This window comes from Papio anubis, chromosome 1, assembly GCF_008728515.1.
Source record: "Papio anubis isolate 15944 chromosome 1, Panubis1.0, whole genome shotgun sequence".
Lineage (NCBI taxonomy): Eukaryota > Metazoa > Chordata > Mammalia > Primates > Cercopithecidae > Papio > Papio anubis.
In genome coordinates, this window is record NC_044976.1 from 177,164,746 (window position 1) to 177,170,215 (window position 5,470).

Sequence of the window (5,470 nt, forward strand, 5' to 3'; positions counted from 1 at the left end):
TTACACACACCATCTCATTATCTTCACAACGTCCCTAAAAGGAAGGCATAACAATTAAACTCTTTAATCTTTCTAAAAATGCTGTGAGGTAGGTACTATTCTTATTCTCATTTTACAAATAAGGAAACCAAAGCACAAAGATATTTAGGCATTTGCTTAAGGAAGCCCAGCCAATAATCAGCAGAGCTGTCTCGGAGCCATTGTTTTTGGCCTGAATGGTACCTGTGCAAACTGTTGTTGAATGGTGCTCACCTAAATCTTGTGGCCACACTGTACCAGTAAGTGGGAACTATGCTGACGGTGAAATGGGGATTTAAGAGAGGGACCAGAACACAAAATGTACTCCCTTGAAGAGCCATGTGACTTGGTTTTACTTCTGATACTTGAAGTAAATGGAAAATGGCTACTAAATAAGTGACCCAACCAAATAATCATGACACAGGAGCAAACTTTCTTGCCTGAGAGAGTTGGAGCTGGTGCCAATGAGAGAAATGGGATAGTAATCTGAAGCTGAAGTGATTTTGAAGATCTCAAATCAAGACTGAGAGGTGGAAAAAGCCCTGGGGACATCTTTGGGGGAGGTGAATCATCTGAATTTCTCATTCTCTTTTTTAGAATTTGAAAAAGTCAGTTGACGACATTCACTGAATATCTTTTTCATGAAGTGCTCTTTCTAAGGCCTCAAAGTCACTAATTGTGAATACAGAATAAGCACTGTCTTTATTTAATGTTTGCAAGATTGGGTTCTCTAGAAGAAAATTGTTCTGTCAATTCTGCACACTATCAAAGAATAGGAAAAGCAATTTGAAGAATGACAAAATCACCACTCCCAAATTCCATACTACTAAAGAATTCAAATCATTTAGGGGCAACTGCTGTTCTATGACCAGTTTTGCACAGCTGGTCCCAGCTTCCTGGGACTATTTCTGAGCCATAATATTAAAATGGAGCCCCTCCCTATGTTTTTGAATCCATATGGTTCTACCCAGGGCTCCTGTCCCTCCCTAACCTCTGACTTATCCAAGCAGGAAAGTGAGCATGCATATTTACATAAGCTACAAGGCTGTGCAAATAGACTGTTATCTGGTTAAAGGGCATTTTAGAAATGGCTGTTATTTCTTACCATTTTTAATGGGTTTTATACATCTAAAATCTTTACATATTTAAAAGTCCTTATCCTTATTCTTCTGATGTGCTTTCTACCAGTCTTTTTCCCTCTGTACAACACTAGGCTCTCTCAATTAACTCTTATGTCCTTTTTACCACTAAGTGTGTAGGTTTTAAAATAATGTATGTAAATTTTTCCTACTGTTCATAAAGTGCCAATTAGCTAAGAATTTCTATTATTTTCATTACAGGGTTAAAAATGGTTTCTGTTTCTTTGTTTTTTGTTTTTTTGAGACAGGGTTTTGCTCTTGTCACCCAGACTAGAGTGCAATGACATGATCTTGGCTCACTGAAACCTCCACCTCCTGGGTTCAAGCGATTCACCTGCCTCAGCCTCCCAAGTAGCTGGGATTACAGGAGCCTGCCACCACGCCCAGCTAATTTTTGTATTTTTAGTAGAGACAGGGTTTCACTATGTTGGCCAGGCTAGTCTCGAACTCTTGACTTCAGGTGATCTGCCCACCTTGGCCTCCCAGAGTGCTGGGATTACAGGTGTGAGCCACTGAGCCTAGCAAAAAAAAAAAAAAAACAAAAAGAATTTCTTTTTTGAAAAAGGCATTTTGTGAATATATTTTTCTTTTATTTCCATGGGCTCCACCTTTGATAAGTTTTATAACTTTTTAGGTCACACTAGATTTTCTACTTAAGGTTGCTGAGATCGGTGAAAAACAGGCTCAATCATTGGCTAGAAATTGAATTTCAACAAGGGAAAAAAAGACACTTATTATTTAGCAGTTTGAAAAAGAATTATGTTCTGGCTTCCCATTATAATCTTTAAAAATGCAGTGTTAACTTGAAAACAAACAAATACACGAGAAAATGTTAAACATTAAATGCCAGTACTTATTTAGTATGTTCTTAATGATAGTTCATAGTCAATTTTGACTTCTTATAAAGGTTTGGAACATCAGGAAGGTAAAGAAAACTGTGTTATTGCCAATAATCCACTTCAAATTACTGACTTGACTACATTTCCATATAACTGAATGTCACTATTTTTCTGTTTTATTTGTTCTTAGTTTTCAAATACCGTATGATTGGTGTTGACCTTTAGTTTGTAATGTTCTCTATGCAAGAGCCAAGACCAACTCACAGGTATTTATTTAGCTAACTTCATCACCAACGCTGCCAAAGAGGATCCAGGATGGAACCAACGTTGGACTGCAGATCCATCCAAAGAAAGGATAATATTAAATATTGTACAGAAGTGACCTCATGTGTTTTCATAGCATCTATGTAAGTAGATAAAAGGACTATATATTCCCACTTTTTAGATAAGGAAACTGAAGGAATACAGAAACAAGTATGTTAAACATTTATTGAGCATCTACAGCAGGAGAGGCACGGTGCCAGGTGTTTCAGAATATCCTTATGCTATAGTTTGAGTGTGTCCCCCAGAATTTCTGTGTTGGAAATCTGGTCCCTGGTATGGTGATCTGGGGAGATGGGGCCTTTAAGAGGTGATTAGGTGATTAATGCTGCTCTCTCCGGTCTGGGTTACTTCTTGCTAGAGTGGGTTCTTATTCTCTCAGGATTGGATTAGTTACTGCCAGAATGGGTTGTTATGCAGAGAGGCTGCCCCTCGTGTTTCACCTCTTTCACACGTGCCTGCTTTTCCACCATGTCATGATGCAGCGTGAGGCACTCATCAGACACCAACCACATGCCGGTGCCAGGTTTTTGGATTTCCCAGTCCAGAATCGTAAGAAACAAATTACTTTTCTTTATAAATTACCCAGTCTCAAGTATTCCATTATAGCAACAGAAAACAGAAGAAGACAACCTACAAATAAGCTAAAATCAATACTTTTCATGTGGCCAAAATGTAGTGGGTATGCAGACTGTGAAAAACACAATAACAAAGACACAGAATACAATGGAGGCATAGAGAGAGGATAACTTTTTGCTAACTAGAAGGTTCTGGAAGGGTTTTGTGGAGACAGAATCTGAGCTCAGCCTTAACAGGTGGTGAGTGTTGTACAAAGATGATGGGGTAGCACAGGAGATGGTATGAGCGAAGGCATGGAAAGGATACAGGATAGGAATTATTTAGTTATCATATAGGATTTGAGGGCAGAGCAGACTAGAAGGAAGAAAGAAGGTGTTCAGAGGGTTTGCAGATGTTCCTGAATACCAATTCTGACAGCCATGTATAGAGGAGAGTAGGGTAGCAGGGAGATCATCGGTAACTTCATCATTAAGGCTGCCAAAGAGGACTAGGATGGAACCAATGTAGGATTGGAGATCCATTAAAAAAAAAAAACAAAGGATATTAAATATTGTACAGAAATGACTTCATGTGTTTTCACAGCATCCATGTTAGTAGATAAAAGCAGGGGTCCCCAAGCCTGGGGTAGTGGACTGGTACCAGTCAGTTGCCTCTCAGGAGCAGCAGGTGAGCAAGCATTACCACCTAAGCCCCACCTCCTGTCAGATCAACTGCGTTAGAGCCTCATAGGAGCATGAACCCTATTGTGAACTAGACATGCGAGGGATGTAGGTTGCACGCTCCTCATGAGAATCTAATGCCTGATGATCTGAGATGGAATGGTGTCTCTCCCGCCCTGTGGAAAAATTGTCTTCCATGAAAGTGGTCCCGGTGCCAAAAAAGTTGGGGACTGCTGGATAAAAGGACTACATTTTTCCCACTTTACAGGTAAGAAAACTGAAGGAATAAGGAAACAAGTATATTCAACATTTATTGAGCCAGTGCAATAGTTTAGGAGAGAGGTAATGGACGCTTGAACGGAGCAGAAGTGGGAATAGAAAGAAAGGTAATAATCTGAAAGATAGAAGAGGTAAAATCTATATAATTTGGTAACTGAATGCACACGGACCACGAAGGATAAAGATGAGTTAACAATGATTCCGATGCATTAATATGAATCACAAAACATCTTACGTTTGAGCTACCCCTGGGCCAGACGTTAGGACATTTCTATCAGGGAGGTGGAAATGTGGGTCTAATGATCAGGACAGATGTTGATTTGGAAATCAACCACAGAGATATGTTGGCTGAATCATTATGAGAAGAAATCACCAAGGAATAATTAGAGTACAGAGAGAAAAAGGACAAAAAGAAAACCTTAAGGGAACACCTGTATTTTAATATAAAGTAGCAAGAGAGTGAAGGAAAATGGATCAGTCAGAGAAGAGGTAAGAGGTAAAAGGTTAAGAGGTAAGAGGTAAGGTGATAAAAATCAAGGAAGAAACGTTTCCAGAAAGACAGCTGAATGCTGCTGAAGGGACAAGTAAGTAATTTACTGTGGTCATAGAGATCACATCCAAGCCCCTAAACTCCGCACCTACCTATTGAATGATCACACTAGAAAAACAATGTGGTTTTTCAAGAGGAACCAACATGTCATTTTACCAATAGTTAACCTGGGACTCAGTCATCAAAATTCATTGCAAGTTCCAATCTCCTTCATTAAACCTTCTTTGCAGCCCACACAGTTCTCCTTACATTGAGCTTTTTAGATAACTATTATTAATCATGTACGAGGACCCACGTGCTCCTTCATCCTTGTAGTACTGCGCGGTGGTTAAATGCCAGGGCTTCCGAATCAGAGGCTGGTTGGATTCTAATCCAGCAGTGTGACGAGCTTTTGTTAACCAATCTTTCTAAGCCTGTTTCCTCGTCTGCACAAGGGGTATGGTGGTACTTATTCTATCAGATTTGAGAAGAATGCATGAGATAATTGCGAGTAAAAACCTTAGAGCAATGCCTTCAAAAGCTCAATTCATTTTGCTGTTACTGTGTTTTGGAATTTCCCTGAGGGTAGACGACTACTCCAACACTATTCCCTAACGCATGCAGCAGCACTGACTTGGGGGCAATGCGCCTCATTCAGCCAGCTCTCTGGGAAACAGCTTTCTGAGGAAGAGAGATAAACAGTTGACGGGTTTCCCGAGACTCAGCAGCCCACCGAGGCAGGGCTGACTGCAGGGCGCCGAGGAAAGGGGGAGGTGGGACCCCAGCAACCACCGGTGACCTCGGCGGACCACACGTCCCAGAGTGCAGCGCGCCCACTCTAGGTAGAAGTGAGCGACGCGGCTCCGAGTCGGCTTGCGAGAGAGCCGGGGAGGAAGCAGTGCACACTGGGACTGGTAGTCCTCAGGGGCAACTCCGCGGGTCGGAGGCGGGTCGAAGCGAGAGATCCCTTCCCAGTCCCGCCTTTTGTCCACGTCTCACTTCTCCTGGCCAATGCCCTCTCCAGTCGCTGAAGACAGCCCCTCTCCAATGCGGTCTCCATTGGTCCTGAGGCTCCACGGCTTCGGTCCTACCCGGAAGTAACGTTGG

At 41.6% G+C, this 5,470-nt stretch overlaps 1 long non-coding RNA gene across 1 annotated transcript; it reads left to right on the forward strand.

The window, feature by feature from the left end:
• On the forward strand, nucleotides 1-2,378 carry LOC116271071. Its single transcript, XR_004179480.1, has 2 exons — nucleotides 1-88; nucleotides 2,187-2,378. It is a non-coding gene; the product is annotated as an uncharacterized LOC116271071 (long non-coding RNA).
• The last annotated feature ends 3,092 nt before the right edge of the window (nucleotides 2,379-5,470 follow it).